The sequence below is a fragment of the Octopus sinensis genome, linkage group LG11 (genome assembly GCF_006345805.1).
Source record: "Octopus sinensis linkage group LG11, ASM634580v1, whole genome shotgun sequence".
Taxonomy (NCBI): Eukaryota; Metazoa; Mollusca; class Cephalopoda; order Octopoda; family Octopodidae; genus Octopus; species Octopus sinensis.
This window is the reverse complement of record NC_043007.1, coordinates 9265023-9287522: the sequence shown is the minus strand read 5'-3', so window position 1 is coordinate 9287522 and position 22500 is coordinate 9265023.

Genomic DNA, 22500 nt, shown 5'->3' with positions numbered 1-22500 from the left:
ATAATATATTAATTAAACTGAGAATATGGGTCTGTCTGTCTGTCTGTCTGTCTGGTCTGTCTTTGTTTCCCTAAAACTTGAGAACTACACAACCAATTTCATTCAATTTTACAGATGCCTTACTTAGGGTCGGGGAGTGTCATCGGCAAAAAAATGTTCAACTTCTTGCCTAGAGCGAGCCCATAGCAATATCATATCATCTCCACTATTTCAGTATAACGTGTTAAAAGTGAAACAAAAATATTTCTGTATTTTATGTCAGATGCTGTCACTTTAACAATAAAAATAATAATAACAATTGAATTATATGTAGTAAGTAATAATTAAAATCAAACTAAAGTATAATATAATCGTAACATAACAAAAATAAAAATAGCAATTGGTATAAAATTGCATTAATGATTTGAAGTTGAATAAGTGGTTTCACATGAATGGGAATAAATTAAAAATAGAATTAGCGTGCAGAAATGGAATAGTCCAGATGGATAATAAAAAATTAAATTAAAGAAAAGACTACTGTCTTTAAAGTATACAATGTAGAGAAAAAATAAGATATGAACACATGTAGGAAAGCACCTTCCAAAAGTGTCTTGGTGCGACTATGAAAGATATCTAATCAGAGGCGGTAAATTCGCTACAATAGAAGCAAGGTTCGAGTCAACGGAGCATGCAAGGGAGTACTCGACTCGAACTTGCAAAGTGGAAATATCTTATTACTACCTTTATATCTGGGACGTAGGACGTCCCGAAAAAAAATTTTAAATGCCCCCCCCCACCCCGAAGTAGAGGTAGGCTGGATTATAGCCACACTTCTATACAAAAGGGAGGACAAGATACAATTGATCGAAATTACAAAAGACGGGCTAACAATTCCAGTCTGTTATATTTTTTGAGTATTGTTATCACTAGCGATATCACGATATTACTTTGTATTTTGCATTTTATGTGTAGGGTATATATATATATATATATATATATATAGATGTACATGTAATATGTACACATATATATACACATACATACATGCACTAGCACTATGACCCGGCAACGACGGGTCTTTAATGCTAGTATATATATATATATATATATATATAATATATATATATTTATAATAAGTGTAGATCGTATACGAGTGGGTATATATTTATAAAAAAGAAGTTTGAAAACGCCATTATATAAGATAAATTTTAATTTTCTTAGACATTTTAGATGTTTCGGTTCTTCTTGAAAAAACGAACCTTATCAAAAATATTTTAAATATTTTGAATATTTTATTACACTTAACTTTTAAAATATTTTTGATAAGGTTCGTTTTTCAAGAAGAACCGAAACATGTAAACTTTCTAAGAAAATTAAAATTTATCTTATATAGAGGCGTTTTCAAACTTCTTTTTTATAAACATATATATATATATATATATATGTGGTGTGTGTGGTGTGTGTGTGTGTGTGTGTGGTGTGTTGTGTGTGTGTGTGTGTGTGTGTGTGTGTGTTGTGTGCGCGTGTGTGTGTGTGTGTGTCTGTGTTTGTCCCCCCTCCTCAACATTGCTTAACAACCGTTGCTGGTCTGCTTATAGATCTGTGTGTGTTTGTGTGTATGTGTGTATACATGTATATATATATATATATGTGTTTGCATGCATATATATATATATGTATGTATATCCATTATCCATTGAGAAATCAACAAAAGTAATATATGAATAGAAAACACGACACAAGATCATCTATACAGAAATTAGTCCGTGTAATTCATTCAATGGTTTCCTCATACCCGCTACTACTGCTTGCACTAACACATCGTTATTTATTATTTTTATTTATTTTATTTTCAGATTCTCACAATTTGAGGAGTTTATTCAATGGCTTGCCTAGACTTCTGATTTTCTTATTTGTTCTTAACACCGACATATTCCTTAAATTCCCATGGATTTCGTATCAATGCATTGTGTCCAATTTAATCCTGTAACGTAAGACATTAGTAAATAACTGCTAGCTGTAATCCTTTAGAAAGGCACCTGAATATAGAAGTGTGACAGTATGTTTCTCTGCTGTCAGACTTCAATAAAGCTTTTAAAAAAATACCATCATTTCACATACCTTCACACACATATACACCCCACACACACTCGCTCCCATTCACACATGCAGCCACATACATATACGTTCATATACACATAATCACCCATATGTATGCATTTACAGCCATGAATGCATAAATACATACATACATGTATATATCTATGCATGTGTATATGTATGTATGTGTGTGTGTTTATGTGCATGTATGTATATATAACAGAATGTCTAAGAATGGATAGGTAAAATCGCTTCTTTAATTGATCATTACACCATATATTGTGGACGATGTTTTCTACTGTACCAGCATATTTAGATATAGAAATAAGGTACAAAATACAAATGAAATTAATATATACGAAAATATATGATAACATAACGTTATCCAGGCGATCCAAAATATACTAAGTTCAAAGTGAACTAATAGAATATCTCCAATGTAATGTTTGCTTTGAAGAAATTTATTATACATTTACTTCTAACTTAGAATTATCGTATCCAATAAAAAAAAAATTGCATTGAAATGTTGTCATAGACCGCAGGAGTGGCTGTGTGGTAAGTAGCTTGCTTACCAACCACATGGTTCCAGGTTCAGTCCCACTGCGTGGCATCTTGGGCAAGTATCTTCTGCTATAGCCTGGGGCTGACCAATGCCTTGTGAGTGAATTTGGTAGACGGAAACTGAAAGAAGCCTGTCGTATATATGTATATATATATGTATGTGTGTGTATATGTTTGTGTGTCTGTGTTTGTCCCCCCCACCATCGCTTGACAACCGATGCTGGTGTGTTTACGTCCCCGTCACTTAGCGGTTCGGCAAAAAGAGACCGATAGAATAAGTACTGGGCTTACAAAGAATAAGACCCGGAGTTGATTTGGTCGACTAAAGGCGGTGCTCCAGCATGGTCGCAGTCAAATGACTGAAACAAGTAAAAGAGTAAAAGAGTAATAATTGCATTAGACGTCGAAAAACATACAGATATTTCAATAGTGAATAACGCATCAATTATTCATTTTCCTATAATCTAATACACACATTCTTCTTGAAAAAAATCTTTTAGCATATGTAATGCTTAGACTACTAAATGCTTTGAAGTAGAATTTCTATGTTTATTATTTATTCTTTCGTTAGCTTCGGACGTACTCAAAAGTTAAATACTAAACTGGACTTCCTTAGAATATTATATTTGTTCTTAAAGTTCTTTTCGTATGCATTTATCTGTTAGAGATAATTTCTTAGTTCACTTTCAGTTCCCCTCCTTTTTGATTGCCTTGATAGCGTAACCACAAAGAGACCGATAAAATAAATACGAGCCATTGAAAAAAAGTGTAGGCCTATTCTGTTTGGAAATCATGATGGTGGTGAATGAGAAATGCATACAATGGAGTGATGTATACGAATGGAAAACAAAAAGAATAGAAACGAAATTAGAATTACGTCTCCATAGACGGTAAAAACCATAATTAAACAAGTTGTTGAAAAATAATTCAAGGAGAAAGGTTTAAAGTTTTCGAGACAGCTACCCAATCCGGAGACGGTGGTTTCCCCAAGTCTCTACGCCCTGTATTTGATGAATATTTCGGATCCGGAATTAAGTAGTACGATTGAATTCTATGAGGTAAAAGGTATGTGCCATCTTTCAGCTACACATATGTTGCATTCCTTAGATCCATTTATAGAAGGCATAGATTTCTTGTTTACGATAACCCACTTGACTGTATGTGAATTTATTTACGATACCCCACTTGACTGTATGTGATGTGCAGTCAGTGTACAAACCACATATGTGACTAGTCAACTTAGTGGCTTTAATTTTGTCGATGTGTCTGAAAGGAGAGAGCTGGTGTCCATAAGGTCTTTTGAAATTGCCTTCGCAGAAGCCGATGTAATTTTTCTTTTCAGTGAAGTTATCTACTATGCAGAATTAACAGGAACAATTCAAGATAACCCAAAAGAGTTACCGTATATCAAATTAACTCACAAGGCATTGGTCTCCCCGTATCTTCTAGTAGGAGACACTTGTCCCAATATGCCAAACAATATGACTGAACCCGGAAACACATGGTTGCAAAGTAGGGCTTTTAACACACCCCTGTATGTCTCTATTCTTAGCATTACATATTTATCTCCCGACATCAATATTTAGTTGTATAAATTCTGATCCAACATCGTACAATTAATAGAACTATTAAATTACTGCAAAACATTTCTGCGAAAACACCAAATCTGGAAAGAGTTGCCTGGGAATATTAAAAGGATTAACTGTTGAATTCGAAATTAATTAAGCTTTAAACTCAAAATACACAAAAAGCAATATTTTGTGTATTATTAATTTGTTAAGATAAAAGAAAAAAGTTGTAAAATCTCCCATAAGGATTCATTTCCTCTCGGAGAAAAATGTTCATAACGAATAACAAGAGTTAATAAACACGCAAACACGTACATATATAGATATGGTTGTGTATGCGTATATACATGTATACACGTACTCACACACGCTTATGTGAATACATACATATGTATGTGTATATACACACGAAACTTACTATATATGACTCTATGAGTGTGCTAAGACATATATGGCTTAGTTCGATGAATCAAGCCATATATTCAAAAACAGTGCTGTATAACATCCTGGAAAATCACGGTGCAACGGTCACCATCTACATGAAAAGAAATCAAGGCAAAGATTCAATAAGTTTTCAAGTGATGTGGTGTGGTGTGATATATGGCTTCAATTTTGTATAATCCTTGTTTATTTTGCGTAGATTTTGAGTTTATTCCCAACAAATCAACTTTGCAGTTCTATATTTAAGAGATGAGGAATTATGTACGTTATCTACATTATTTACATTATTTATATTATTTACATTCGACGGATATTTGTCCTCATCTAGTTTGTTGTTAATCCAACGTTTCGGTTGATATGCCTTCCAACCTTCTTGTCCCAGGGAAATTTCGGTCATATGGCGTAGAGGTTAAGACTGCGACCTACTAACCCCAAGATTCCAACTTCGATTCCAAGCATGGACCTGAACAGCAACAACAACAAAAACAACAACAACAATAATAATAATAATAATAATAATAATAAATATAAAGACCTACTCATAATATTAATAATAATAATAATTATTATTAATAATAATAATAATAATATAAAGACCTACTCATGAAATGAGAAAATGTGGCATCTCAAGGCGGTTACAATACCAGTGATCGTAGGAGCACTAGGAATGATCAAGAAGGAACCGAAAATTATATGAGAATGATCCTGGCTTACCATCCCTGCAAGAAGTGCAAAAGATTGTCTAACTGGTACATCACACGTATTGAGAAGAGCATTGTCGATGTGAGAATGTTGCTGTGCTCATGTATTTTAATTTAACTTAAAAAAAAATTTTTTTTAAATGAACGAACTATTGAGTTGGTTTCAATGGCCTCCCACATGTATACTATGAGTTTCTTTGACCTATGAGTCCGGAAGATACCCGGCAAGAAATGGAAGAAAATTTGAAAGAAGAAAAAAAAAGTAATAATAATAATATAATAATAATAATAATAATAATAATAATAATAATAATAATAATAACAACAACATCGAAAAATACCTTAGGAATGAGATCCCAGGTTCGAAATTTCCCCAAGACACCTGAAGAAGGCTGGAGGGTATATCAGCCTAAACGTTGTGTTACCAACAAACAAGATGAGGACAAATATATGTCGAATGCAAATAATGTAAATAAATTAACTTTCGATTTCATTGCAGGTATTGATTAATCAATTTAATGTACTTGGTGTCGTTACTAACGAATTGCATGAATACCGATACCTTTTTGAAATTCGTGACTATATTTATTTCTTACTAATATCGTCGTCATTAAGGTGGTGTGGTACTAGAATCTTTAGCTCTCTGGGTGAAATGCTGCTAAGCATTTAGCTCATCTTCACGCTCAGTATTTAAATTTTGCTGATGTAGACTTTGTCATTCATACTTACGAGGTCGCTAAAAGAAATACCTGTAGAGCAATGGCGTCGATTTAATCGACTTTGTCTCTTCCCCAAAGTGTGCCAAAATGTGAAACCAATTCCGGCATTATTAAAGTGGCGCGCTGGCAGAATCTTTAGCACGCAAGGCAAAATGCGTAGTGGCATTTCGTCTGACTTCAAGTTCTGAATTCAAATTCCTTTTAGGTTGATTTTGCCTTTTATCCTTTCCAGGTTAATAAAATAAATACCAATTGAGCATTGGGGTTGATATAATTGACTAGTTGATATAATTCATTAAAGGTGGCGAGCTGGTAGCAACGTTAGCACGCCGGTCGAAATGCTTAGCGCTATTTCGTCTGCCGTTACGTTCCGAGTTCAAATTCCACCGAGGTCGTTGACTTTGTTTTTCATCCTCTGGGGTCGATAAATTAAGTAATAGTTACGCACTGGGATCGATGTAATCGACTTAATCCTTTTGTTTGTCCTTATTTGTCCCCTCTATGTTTAGCCCATTGTGGGCAATAAAGAAATGAAAAATAATGACTAGTTTCCTCCCCTGAAATTGCTGGCTTAGTGCCAACATTTGAAACCAATATCGTCGTCGCAATTATGGCTGGCGGCGAGCTGGTACAGTCGTTTACCGATATATCGTCCTTCATCATGTCCTGATTTCAAATTCTGCCGAGGTCGATTTGACTTCATCCTTTCGTGGTCGATGAAATAAGTACCAGTTGAATAAATACTGGGGTCGATGTGATGCTTATACACCCCGCTCCAAATTGCTGGTTTGTATCAAAAAGGCTGGCCTTGTACCAAAATACGAAAGCAACGTATCATAAACACTATTGTCGTTGTTGCTTTAGCCATCGCTGCCGTGCCTTCGTCATAGTAATAATAATGTGGCTGTGTGGTAAGTAGCTTCCTTACCAACCACATTGTTCTGGGTTCAGTCCCACTGCGTAGGACCTTCGGTAAGTGTTTCCTACTACAGCCTCGTGCCGACCAAAGCCTTGTGAGTGGAGTTGGTAGACGGAAACTGACAGAAGATCGTCGTATCTATGTAGATATATATATATATTTATATATATATATATATATATATATTATATATATATATATATAATAATATACATATGTGTGTGTGGTGTGTGTGTGTGTGTGTGTGTGGTGTGTGTGTATATGTTTTTGTGTGTCTTTGTTTCCCCCCCCCACATCGCTTGACAACCGATGCTGGTGTGTTTACGCTTCCTTAACTAGCAGTTCGGCATGAGAGACCGATAAAATAATTACTAGGCTTACAAACAATAAGTCATGGGGGTCGATTTGCTCAGCTAAGAAGCGGTGCTCCAGCATGGACGCAGTTAAATGACTGAAACAAGTAAAAGAGTAAAATAGTAAAGAGTAAAGTGTAAATAATAATAATAATAATAATAATAATAATAATAATAATAATAATAATAATATAATAATAATAATAAAATAATTTGGAACAACAGCAACAGCACTATCACCGATGTGATTTTCATAATTATAATTAGGTAGATTATCTATTAATTGTTTCTTGAAATCTATCTAAAACCCATCGGAGATCATTTGAAAATATTAAAAAGAAAAAAATTGATAATTGTTAGCAAATTTGACTAACATTAGTTTCAATTCGTTGTGTTTACAACCGTCACTATGCAAACCCGCCACCCTATACACCGCCACAACGAGCGTAACCACCGCCTCCACAATTACCGCATCTACAGTAACACCGTTAATAACTCGAGTACCGCTTTCGACAGAATTTATTTATTTAGCTTCGTTTTAATTTCAGGCTTCTACATGTAATCACAGATCTTCCGCAACAATTTCATTATATTATCCCAATAACTGAATATGGTTAATTTACTGAGACTGTCAGTGATTAGAATTTCTACAGAGAATCTCTCAAAATCTCGTTGCTTCGGCAAATTCTTGAGAAAATTCATTCCGTTTAGCCGCCACAGTATTGATGAAACGGAATGATAAAATCGCATTTATATCTTCTCTGCTTTAGTTGATCATCTCCAGCCGCTGTCGTCCATCGTTTTACGTCATCGTTGCACTTTCTGCTTTCTGTTTTGTATGTGTGTTTGTGTGAGTGTGTGTGTGTGTCGTGTTTGTGCTTGTGTGCCGTGTGTGTGTGCGTGTGTGAGTGTGTGTGTGTGTGTGTGTGTGTGTGCATGTGGGGGCGGAGGCGAGGGGTATTTGTTTATATTTGAAGACAGAAGTGAGAGAGTGTATCCATGAATTATGAAACAGATGGAACAGAAAACAATAATAACCAATGATGCCGAGAGAAGAAGAAGAAGAAGAAGAAGAAGAAGGAGAAGAAGAAGAAGAAGAAGAAGAAGAAGAAAAAGAAAAGGAAGAACAAGAAGAACAAGAAGGAGGAGGAGCAGCAGCAGCAGCAGCAGGGAGAGGAGGAGAAGCAGGAAGAGGAGCAGGAGCAGGAGCAGGAAGAAGAGACAGGGATGATGATGGTGATGATGATGATGATGATCATTTCAAATATTAGTTCTTCATCTGAAATAAGCGGGCGGGTTATACACGATTAGATCGACACCAATTATAAGAAAGCCAACGAAAACCATTATAATGAAATAATAATAATAATAATAATAATAATAATAATAATAATAATAATAACAACAACAACAATAATAATAATAATAATAATAATAACAATAATAATAATAATAATAATAATAATAATGAATAGAAGAAAAAGAAGATGAAGAAAAAGAAGATGAAGAAGAAGAAGAAGTGAGGTATGATGACAAGGAGAGAGAGAGGGGGGGGGCCAGAGAGAAAACTAAGATACAAAAGAAACAAAGGAATGAGGTGTAGGTGCAGGAGGAGAGAAGCAAACGTAAATCGATGAAAGCTTTGCATAGAAGAACAAACATGGCCGCCAAGTTTGTACATGGCATGTCCATCTTGTCAAATACATCATCACTAATTCAAGATCTAAAGTGAAAGTAAATTTGTTTCCTTTTTTCACTAGTGACTGGCTCTAAGCCGTATCATGGTCTGTGTAATAGAATTTCCATATGCCATTGCCATAGAAGGAGATCGTATCGTATCGACTACGAAACATCGCAAAATGAATCAGCATTTTAACGTTCATTATTCACTCAGCCATTAATACAGCTGGTAATTTCTAACATACGCGTAGAACCACGTTCCACAGCCGAAGTGACATCACGACCGCAACCGCTGTTACCGCAAGCATGTGCTACCATCGTTACCACCTCTACTCCTACTCCTTCTACTCCTACTCCTCCTACTCCTACTCCTATTACTACTAACATCCATACTACCACCGCCATAACCACCAACGCCACTACCACAATTATCACTGCTACTAGTGCTGTGCCACCACCAACACCATTGCCATTGTCACAACCATTACTACTACTACTACTACTACTACTAATCCTACTACTACTGCTGCTGCTGCTGCTGTTGCTGCTGCTGTTGCTACCATTACTACCGCCGCTGCTGCTGCTGCTACTACTACTACTACCACAGTCCCTACCATAGCTATACTCATCAATATCACCGCAACCACCACTATTACTACTATCACTACTACTACTACTACTACTACTACTACTACTACTACTATTACTACTACTACTACTACTACAACTACTACTACTACTACTAATACTACTACCACTGCCTATTTCTTTACTACCCACAAGGGGCTAAACACAGAGGGGACAAACAAGGACAGACAAACGCATTAAGTCTATTACATCGACCCCAGTGCGTAACTGGTACTTAATTTACCGACCCCGAAAGGATGAAAGGCAAAGTCGACCACGGCGGAATTTGAACTCAGGACGTAACGGCAGACGAAATACGGCTACGCATTTCGCCCGACGTGCTAACGTTCTTGCCAGTCGCCGCCCTTACTACTACTACTACTACTACAACTACTACTACTACTACTAATACTACTACCACTACTGCCTATTTCTTTACTACCCACAAGGGGCTAAACACAGAGGGGACAAACAGGACAGACAAACGCATTAAGTCTATTACATTACATCGACCCCAGTGCTTACTGGTACTTATTTACCGACCCCGAAAGGATGAAGAGGCAAAGTCGACCACGGCGGAATTTGAACTCAGGACGTAACGGCAGACGAAATACGGCTACGCATTTCGCCCGACGTGCTAACGTTTCTGCCAGTTCGCCGCCTTTACTACTACTACTACCATCTCCACGACCACCAACACAATGACTACTATTAGTACTACCTCCACTACTACTGCTGCTTCAGTAGCTACCAATACTGCGAATTCTACATCCTCTACGGCAATTAATACATCGACTGACTCTATCCTATTAACTGTGACATTAACACTACCAACAACACCACGTTTAACGTCATGCTTATACCATTTTAATGACCGTCATCAATTAGACAGCAATAACTATAATTTCCCTTACTGTCTTATTTCAGAGTGGTAGAAGGAATAGAAAAAAGTGGAGGTGCGTGGCTTAGTGGTTAGGATGTCAGGACCATGATCGTAAGATAATGGTTTCGATTCCTGGACCGGGCGACGCGTTGTGTTCTTGAGCAAAACACTTATTTTCAAGTTGCTCCAGTCCACTCAGCTGGCAAAAATGCGTAACGCTGCGATGGACTGGCGTCCCGTCCAACTGGGGAACACATACGCCATAGAAACCGGGAAACCGGGCCCATGAGCCTGGCTAAGCTTTAAAAGGGCGCATTGTGGAGGCGAAATGGCCCAGTGGTTAGGGCAGCGGACTCGCGGTCGGAGGATTGCAGTTTCGAATCCCTGAACGGTCGTTGTGTGTATTTATTGAGCGAAAACACCTAAAAGCTCCACAAGGCTCCGGCAGGGGGTGGTGGCGACCCTTGTTGTACTCTTTCGCTACAACTTTCTCTCATTCTCTCTTCCTGTTTCTTGAATAACGCTGCGATGGACTGGCGTCCGTCCAGCCTGGGGGGAACACATACGCCACAGAAACCGGGAAACCGGGCCCATCATCCTGGCTAGGCTTGAAAAGGGCGAAAGGAAAGAAGTACAAAATATATAAACACACACACACAAACATATATATGACCACGTGACCACGTGACCGACCAGACCATCAGATGTTTTACACATCGCTGGTCACAATGTGTTCGCATTGTTTTAGCCTTCGAATGACGCCACCCCGCAGAAGAAAGAGTGAAAGAAAGAGTTGTGAAAGAATACAGCAGGGATCACCACGACCTGCCGGAGCCTCGTGGAGCTTTTAGGTGTTTTCGCTCAATAAACACTCACAACGCCCGGTCTGGGAATCGAAACCGCGATCCTACGACCGCGAGTCCGCTGCCCTAACCACTAGGCCATTGCGCCTCCACCACACACACACACACACAACACATATATATATATATATATATATATACATATATATAATATACTATATATATATATATATATATGTATGTATTATATAATATATATATATGTATATATATATATATATAATATATATATATATAATATATATATATATATAGATATATATATATATATATATATATATATATATATATATATATAATATATATATATATATATATATATATATATATATATTATATATATATAGTGTTTATATAAATTCGGTGTGTGTTGCGTTCCATTAATTGATACATGGAAAAATGTATAACATACGACGTGACGTATACTGACTGTAAAAACGAACGAGAGGCAAACAGAAATTCCATAATTCTTCATCGGTTATCGACCAATGGTACAGTTCAGTTTCGCATCTTAAACGATAAGACAAAATGGTTTCTAATTGGCGGTACCTGCAAAAAAAATAATAATAATCTTTCTTACGTAGAATTAGGGACAAGAGTAAACAAAACGAAACAAAACAGGAAAATCGACAGAGTGTAATCGAGGACGGTGGACATGGTACATATATATATGTATATATATATATATATTATATTATATATATTTTTTTTTAATATTATATAGAGGGTACTATTATCCATAGGTACTATTATTCATAGGAATAATAGTACCCTCTATATAATATAAATAAATATTTTCAAAGTGGAAAAATTTACAGATTTTTTTCTCTTACGAGGTTGTTCACGCTAACTACTGATAATTTCTTATAAAGATTTTATCCTTAATTTTAAATATATATATAGATATATATGGTGTGTGTGTGTGTGTGTGTTTGTGTGTGTGTGTTTGTGTGTGTGTGTGTGTGTGTGTATATGCGTGTATCTGTGTAATTTACGTGCTATTAACTATTAGCAAATGAGACACGAGTAATGCTGAATAAATAATATAATTTTTTTTCCTATCTCCTATTTTGATGTACAGCAATATCTGAAATATTCCGTACACTACTCTTTCTCAATGAAACAGCATGAAAATGTAATAAACATTCTTCAGTGTACGTACATTTGTCTGGACCATATGACACAATAACTAGAAAATGAAATGAGACAAAGGCATTTCTCTCTCTCTCTCTCTGTATACATAGATATAAGTGTGTCTGTATATATATATATATATATATATATATTATATATATATATATATATAAATGTATGTATGTGTGCAGCATATATATATATATATATATATATTATGTATGTATATATATATATATATGTGTTGTGTGTGTGTTGTGTGTTGTTGCATATATATATATATATGTATATGTATGCATGTGTACGCATGCGTTTGTGTATATATATATATATATATATATATGTATGTATGTATGTATATATATATATATATGTATGTGTGTGTGTATATATATATATATGTATGTATATATATACATATATCATTGTTGTATAATCACCGTTTATAGAGGGCAATCGTTGAATATGTGACTAAGAGATAATCTAATATTAGTTCAATGTATAGGTCGTAGCACTCAATTCGCAATTACTTCCCCTCTGATATTCCGTCCACAATTTCTCAATGAATTTGCAATACTCATTTTGCAATGAGACGTTTACAATACTCAATATCAGTTATTAGCTTCTGGCCACGAGAAATACTGTACGCAGTGCCATCTACGAATTGCAATTGAAGAGCTGGTAGAACAAACGTTCTACATCAGTTCATGAGTGCAAGGGTAATGCATGTTTCGTTCGCTGACAGATGAATATATAAAACTAATACGTTGATATTACTTTATGAGTGTAGTTTTGCGATTCTTACGTTGAACATTTATTGAGCAGTATATATGGAAGCAGTAAATAGAGATAGGTGAGGGCGCGTGGCTTAGTGGTTAGGGCATTCGGCTCATGATCGTTAGGTTGTGAGTTCGATTCCCGGCGACGCGTTGTGTCCTTGAGCAAGACACTTTATTTCACGTTGCTCCAGTCCACTCAGCTGGCAAAAATGAGTTGTACTTGTATTTCAAAGGGTCAGCCTTGTCACTCTCTGTGTCACGCTGATTATCCCCGAGAACTATGTTAAGGGTACACGTGTCTGTGGAATGCTCAGCCATTTGCACGTTAATGTCACGAGCAAGCTGTTCCGTTGATCGTATCAGCTGGGATCCTCGTCGTCGTAACCGGCGGAGTCTTTTTTAATAGAGATAGATAAAATTTTGTTCCTTAATTATAAATGAATTTCAATATTGAATATCAAATACTTAGGGAGTCAGGCTACTGCTGAGAAAAATAGAGAATCGCACAAACATATGCAGGATTAATTCTGTTTGCCTCACAATACTTTCCTTCTATTCAGAACCTCAAAAAAATCTATTATCACGTGATGGTTTATTCTGAAGAAGCACAAAGAGAAATTTGTGCATTGTTATACATCCCTACCAAATGGTTCCGGGCTCATTCCCGCTTTCTGGCACCTAGCACAAGTGTCTCCAACTATAAGCCTCGGACCGATAAAGTATTTGGTAGACAAAAACAAAAATAAGACCGTCGTATATACATATATATATATATATATATATCACAGTGACCGACCAGGCGATGAGATGTTGCTACATATCGCTGGTCACAATGAGCTTCGCTGTCTTTTAGCCTTCAAATGACGCCACCCCGCTGGTTAAGCGAGCAGTCCAACAGAAGAAAGAGCTAGAGAAAGTTGTGGCGAAAGAGTACAGCAGGGATCGCCACCACCCCCTGCCGGAGACTCGTAGAGCTTTAGGTGTTTTTACTCAATAAACACTCACAACGCCCGGTGTGGGAATCGAAACAGCGATCCTTCAACCGCGAGTCCGCTGCTCTAACCACTGGGCCATCGTGCCTCTACACACAGACACTCACACATATATGTATGTAAATGTGTGTATGTGTGTGTGTGTGTGTCTGTGTTTTCAGGTGTGTCTTTGTGTATGTGTTTGTTCTCCCGCCAGTTACTCTCAACTACTGTTGTGCTCACGTCCTCGTAATTTAGCGGTTCGGCAAAAAATACAAAAAAAAAACAAATGTTAGAATTAGAACAACGTATAAAAAGAAAAAAAAATAAAGTACTAGAGTCGATTCATTCGACTTCACATTCTTCAAGGCAATGTCCCAGCATAACCGCAGTCCAGTAACTGAAACATATATTTATATATGTATACGCACGAGTGCGCGCATATATATTACTAAATGAATAGATATTCAAAAATATTTATAAAGATATTATTACGTCTGCCTTAGCGAGGGCGGAGGCATTGTTTTTCAGTTGTGTTTGTCTGTTAGTTTGTCCTTGGGCAAGATATCTCAAGAACCGCTGGATGGATTCGGATGAAACTTTCAGGGGTGTTTGGCCTTGTGATTGACACGAACTGCTTATAGTTTGGGATCGATTCCGGTCCCGGACAAAGATAATAGATTTATTTTCCGGTTATTTTATTCAACTTTTTGAGAGCGATCGGTTTCATTTTTAGTATTCTCGTTTGTGAGAGCAGACGAGTTTATTTCAGATATTCTCATTTTAAAAATCATCAAATCATCTCTGGTTAATCGTTGAGAGGACGTTGGTGTTGTCTTGGCAGAGGTTTGGGCTGTCTGAGTGCTCTTGTTATTAATTATAATACGCGTGTGTTTGTGTGTGTGCATGTGTGTGTGTGTGTGTGCATGTGTGTGTGTGTGTGTGTGTGTGTGTGTGTGTGTGTGTGTGTTTATATATGTGCATGTGTATGTATGTTGCCGCATGTAATGCAATTCCTTTACATTAAAACAAATTACATTTAGATATTTTAGCTTTGAGAAAAATAATTTCCTTAAAAAGATTTCTTTCTTTTTACTACGTCTATGTGTTATACATTTTTACATCATTTTTATCGTATTTACTCTCTTTTCATCCCATTTAAGTTATTTATTTACTCATAGACAAGAAGAACAAGAAGAAGAAAAACCTGATACTCTATTTGATTATGTTCCTATTTATTTATTAATTCTGTGATAACTTTATTTATCAATATAGAATATGTATAGACACTGACTAGCAAACATATGTATGTATATGTGCATGTATGTGTGTACATATACACACACAAACACACGCACGGAGATAGAATTATAAAGACACGCTATTAGATAGATAGACAGCTATATATATATATATATAATATACATATATATATATATATATATATACATGAATATTAATGAATACATATACGTATGTATGTAGGTATATATATATATATATCTACAAGAATATTAATGAATACATATACGTATGTATGTAGGTATGCATATATATATATATTATATATATATATATATATATATATACACACACATATATATATGTATGTATATAAATATATGTATACATAAATATAAATATATATATATATATATATATATATATATATATATATATATATATGTGCATTTATATATGCATACATATATATAAATACATACATGCATATATCCGTATATATATACATACATACGACCAATCACCATCATTTGCGTCTCTGTCTAATGTGGAGATGGTGGGGGGGGACTGCAGTAACGAGAAAGATACGGCCATTTCCTTCTTTTTTCTTTTTATTACTATACGATACTTGATATTCTGTAGCTGGTTGATATATTAGAAGGAGAGCGTGATTTGACAAATCTACTTCAGATTGGTTTGGGGAAATCTCTATTTGAATTAGTGTAACGATGCCAATAGTGGTTAATAGAATTGGAAAAATTCTACTTGATAAATAGCATCTATACCTGTTTACATATTGGCTGCTCAGCGTATTAAAATCGACCAATAATTGATTCGATGGATGGCTTTCATATCTCCAGAGCATGTATAAATATGTTTTACAGCGAAGCATTTCAAGTGAGATAAGCAATTTGTTATGCAGACTCACTTAGATAAAATTACCAACGATCTCAGACTTGTACAGCATTTTTCGAATGTAAACTAAATAGATTTAGTTTATGGAGTAAAGTGCTTCTTATATGCAACCGCAAATTCTAGTTCTTCTTGTTATTATTTCACCGTGCTCCTGAATGTCGTTGTGTGTGCGACTGCGAGCGTGTTTGTGTGTGTGTGTGTGTGTGTGGTTGTCCACGGGTTTGTGGTGTCTGATATGACTACTCTATAAATTGCTACATTTGTTGTTGTTCTTCTCCTTCTTGTCCTTTTTCTTTTTCTTCTTCCTATTCTTCTTTCTTCTTTTTCTTCTTCTTAGTACGCCGGGCTCCATGCCTAGCATTTCCTCTCTTCTAGGTTCGAATTTCGCCGAGGCCGACTTTGCCTTACCCCCTTACATCTTTCGAGTATATCAACAGGCATGATGGAAGCAGCACAATATATTCACGGGATAATTTACAAAGACTTGGACCTGTCTCATTATAAAAACTGGTGGGAATACAAACCTCCGCCGCCAGTGCTTCAAAATGACCACATCTTACTCCTTTGGAATTTCATCGTTCAAACTGGCAGAAAGATAGATGCAAACAGGCCAGGATTATAGACAAAAATCATGCTTCCTCATCGATATGCTTCCCCCAATCGACATGAATGCCTCCGTCAAGATTTACGAAAAACTGGTCAATTACAAATATCTTGAAATAGAAATTGACAAAATGTGGAAACTGAAGACTGAAACAGTACAAGGAAATACAAGATTGGGAGAAATTCAACAAAGAGTACTTATGGGAACTGCCTACATCCTACGTAAAATATTGTCTATGTAATCCCCAAAATATTTTAATCTGTATACAGCATCAAAATACTTTTGAATGTAGATAACTGCAAAGACATTTTATTGTCATCTTATTATCAAATTACTTTTAAAGCAAACTTCTCATTTATTTAAGTTTGAACAGACATTCTCTAGAACAATGCCATGTGCAAATCCAAATATATGGCACCCTAGTTATAACACTAACTTGAACTTCTATGGGTGAGTCTTGGAGTTATCTTGTATAAGAACAAAGCAAAGGCCTTGTTTTTTTTTTTAGACATTCACTAGTACAACACTAAATACAAAACCAAATATATGGCACACTAGGCATAACACCACGAACTTACAACCTGTTGTCTCTTGAGGTCTCTGGGTGAAACTTGAACCCAACTTGTACAAATATAAAGAAAAAGTCAAACATAGAATAATAATAATAATGACGTTGATAAATATAATTATAATAATAATAATATTAATAATGATGATGATGATGATGATGATGATGATGATGATGACGACGACGTCTAATAAAGGCTGTAGGCCTAGAATTTTGGAGAAGAGGACTAGTCGATTACATCGATCCCAGTGTTCGCTGACATTTAATTTATCAACCTCGGGGTCGATGAATTATGAGCTAGTTGCGTACTGGGATTGATTTAATCGACTGGCCCCCACCTCCAAAATTTCGGGCCCTGTGCCTAGGATAGAAAAGAATATTTTAAGGCGGCGAGCTGGCAGAAACGTTAGCACGCCGGTCGAAATGTTTAACCGTATTTCGTTTGCCGTTACGTTCTGGGTTCAAATTCCGCCGAGGTCGACTTTGCCTTTCGTCCTTTCGAGGTCGATAAATTAAGTACCAGTTACGCACTGGGGCCGATATAATCGACTTAATCCGTTTGTTTGTCCTTGTTTGTCCTCTCTGTGTTTGGCCCCTTTTGGGCAGTAAAGAAATAGGTATTTCGTCTATCTTTTCGCTCTCATGAGAGTCATATTTCACCCACATCTGCTATGTTAAGTTGGTATGAGACCGTTCGTTGGAGGCAAGTATTGCATGTCGCTTTGTAAAAAGTGACCTTACTTTCTGTGTTATCTATGCCATGTTAATAGATGCAGATTCAGTGTATTCAAAGCTTTTTCCGTATAAGAGATAATCCGATTTTTTTCCGCATTTTCTAACACACTCCCCCCTATAGGTGGTCACTATATTCCTGAATAATACTGCCGAGAGCACAGAAATGACCCCGCATTTTTGATTAGACATCCGTGCTTGAGAAGGCGACCGCTTCACATCTGCTCTTTATGTGCAGGTCCAACATTTGTAAACCCATTTGTATTGTCATCACCGAATCATCTTTAAGATTTTCAATTATAAGAAAAGGAACCAACTGTTAAAAATTAAAGCTGAAAGAAATGTTGATGGTGTGGATGTCTGTTCGGTGGATCTCAATAGCCAAGGAAGTGAAACACGAGCTATAGTTTCAATACCACCCTTTCGTTCTCATACTAAATAAGACAGGCATTATTGACTGAAAGAGTCGCACAGATCTGACACTAACCTAGTTTATGTATGAATAGAACATGCTTAATCAGTGCATCTAGTCTTGTCCAACAAAACTCTATTGAGACCAAACATCGTTGTTGTGAACGAGAACGATGTCTTGTGTTTGGGTGGTTGAAGCTATGTAAAAGTGTTCGTTCCGAATTCTTTTCTTTGAATTTGCCAGCATGGATGGCCTTCCCAGGAGTTCTTCGTATCCGACAGCATGGCACATGAAGTCATTGTGCCACACTACGCTCCACCACGTAAAGGAATGATCACCACACGCAGACGACACAGACACAGAAACGCATAACACACAAACACAGTCAAACTTACACGCACGCTTACACATACACACACACACACACACACACACACACAAACAGATGCATATATATGTACATACATGCATACATACATACATACATACATACATACATACGTACGTACGTACATTCATACATACGTGCATACATACATACATACATACATACGTACGTACGTACATTCATACATACGTGCATACATACATACGTGCATACATACATATAAAGAAAGAAAGACACACGTAAATATATGCACTAATGATTTCAAACCTTGGTACATCCCTGCAAATTTTGCGGACCGGGCAATTCGATCACATCGACCCCAAAGTATAATTGGTACTTATTTTATCGATCCGATGGGATGAAAGACAAAGTCGACCCGGCCGTGAATTTATGCATTCATAAAACCTATCTTGCCAACATGACTGTCGTTCTATTAACGAAGTCGGGAATATCTAGTGACGGACGCATAAAGTCAAATGGTATACATATCGCAGTTCACCTATCGCTGTTCATCATATCGTGGTTCACCATAACGCGGTTCAGCTATTGCGGTTCATCTATCGCACAGAATATCGCGGATTTTTCAGGCTAACATATATATAAGTTTACTTCTCAAACTCCTCTGTATATCACAGGTTTCTGCAGCCGATAGGTAATTATATTCTTTTAGATTTTAATTATGTTTTTGGGAGGTTTTGGAACGTAACACACGAGATAATCGACGGATAACTGTATATATATATATATATATATATATATATATATATATATATGTATACATACATATATACATACACACACACGCACACCCACATACATACATACAAAAGTATTTCACCCCAAGACCAAGGTTACTGCATATATAAAAGAGGAGAAAAGAGTCATAAAGAAAATATCAAAATACAAACAAGCTCGAATAGTTAAAAATGAAGTTGCGGAAATATATCCTTGTACATTTATTATGTGTAAAAACTTTGTTTTGGAAATCGATTATTAAAAGGGCTTGCAAAATGCAAAAGGAAAAGGAATATGGGATGATATATAAGTACAAGTAACACAATAAAGTACTTGGGAATTAAGTCCCATATAAAAATCATGCATATTCATAGAGATGCACACACATATACACACACTCATATATGTATATGATATATAATCTATAATATATATAGCTATATCAGTGCCTATATGTAAACGTGCATAAAAATAATGCTTATATACATATGTATATCTATCTATATGTCTCTCTATCTCTCTCTCTCTCTCTCTCTCTCTCTCACTGTGTACGTGTATATATATATATATATATACAAACACACACATATATATATATATGTGTGTGTGTGTGTGTGTGCATAAATACGCACTTAGATGTGAAGGTATATGCGCGCATAAATATAAACATACACATAGATACACGCACACCCATGCACGCGCGCACACATTTATATTACAGATCACGTGGAGTGCGAAATATATTATTTGATTGTATTGATAAGATGAAGATCATTACGCAGATTACGTGGCTGTCACATGATCAGTCTTGCACTTCCTGTCCTTCTCAGATCTGCTGGGAAATTAAGAACAACAAAAAAACCTTACCTTTGATCTACGTCTCGAGAGAAGTGAATATAAGGAGATCGAATCGACTGACAATCACTGCTTTATCTCAGGTATTTAACATTTATTGTGTTTTTTTATCTTTTCTACACTGAATCAGATCACATACTCCTCAGTAAATATGAATTATAGCATACATACAGTAATGTGTGTATGTATGTTTGTGTGTAGTTACGTATGTATATACATATATATATTAATATATATATGCATACATATATATATATACATACATACCTATATATATATAATATATATATATATATACATACATATATATGTATATACATACATATATATATATATATGTAATATATATATATATATATATATATATATATATATATATATATGTATATATATATATATATATATATATTTGTATGTATATATATATGATGAATTCATATGACCTAGTGGTTAGGCTGTTGCACAGAGGATCGCTTGATCGCAGATTCGATTCCATGATTCGGCGGCCCGCTGTTCTCTTGAGGGAGCCAAATATTTCATTTCACATTGCTCAGTCCCCTTTGATCAGAGAGAAATGTTGGCCTGCTTACCTAGACAGCGGGATGGCATCATTGGAATGTAAAATCCGTTGTGACCAGGAATGCGTAACGTTTGTGACCAGGAATGCGTAACGTTTGTTATATATATATAAGTTTACGTGATATATATATAGCATTCATCACTCCATTCTACGAACACACAAACCCTATCACATCACCGACTCCTTCATCTGTACTTCTACCAATGTCATCTACTGCATCTACTGCTTTCTTTGCTTTTCTTTATACACGGGGGAAACGGGACGCCGCTTGCCTGACCGGTTTGAGGAACACCCCTGAGACATCCGACACGCCAATGACACTCCGGTCTCGCGCCATTTCCGCTCTACTGGTCACTCTTGCAACACTTTTCCGTGTTTGGATTGTCCTTGCAGCGGGATCATCCGGACTCCCGTTCGCGCCGTGAACAGGGATTAATCTTCTCTATTCTCTCCTTTGCGTCGCATGGGCTCAACTCTCCTCCCCTCTTCATCTAACCTTCTCACCTCGCCTCTCTCCAACTCACACCTACTTCCTCCCAGCCACCACTCCTCACCTGCTCATTGAGTTAGCAAACGTTTCGTATCCACTCCACAAGGCTTTGGCTCTGGTGGATGCGAAACACTCGGTAACTCAGAATTTAAAATATTTGTTTTAATATCTCTCTCTCTCTATATATATATATATCTATATATATATATATATATATATATATATATGTACATACGTACGCACGTACCTACGTACATACATACATGCATACATGCATACATACATACATACATACATACATACATACATACATACATACATACATACATACATATACGAATATCACTCAAACGTACATATAGTATGTCTCGATTTTGCAAAGGCATTTGAGAAGGTTGGACACAGGAAGATATATCTCAAGGTACGGATACTCAGCGTAGTTCGGAAACTAGGATACTTTTAAAAACACAGAAGCCCGGGTGCAGCAACCAATGGATCCCTTTGGAAGTATAAATTACTACCGAATAGTGTGCCTTAAGGAACTTCTCTTCGGGCCGTCGCTATTAGACATGCCATCAATTATTCAGTTAACCACTCTTACTAGCTACGTCGACGGCACCACAGTAGCGCAAGCTCAACTTTTACAGAAATATCTTGTTAACTTATACAAATAGGTGGAAGAAAACAAAATGCCATTTTAC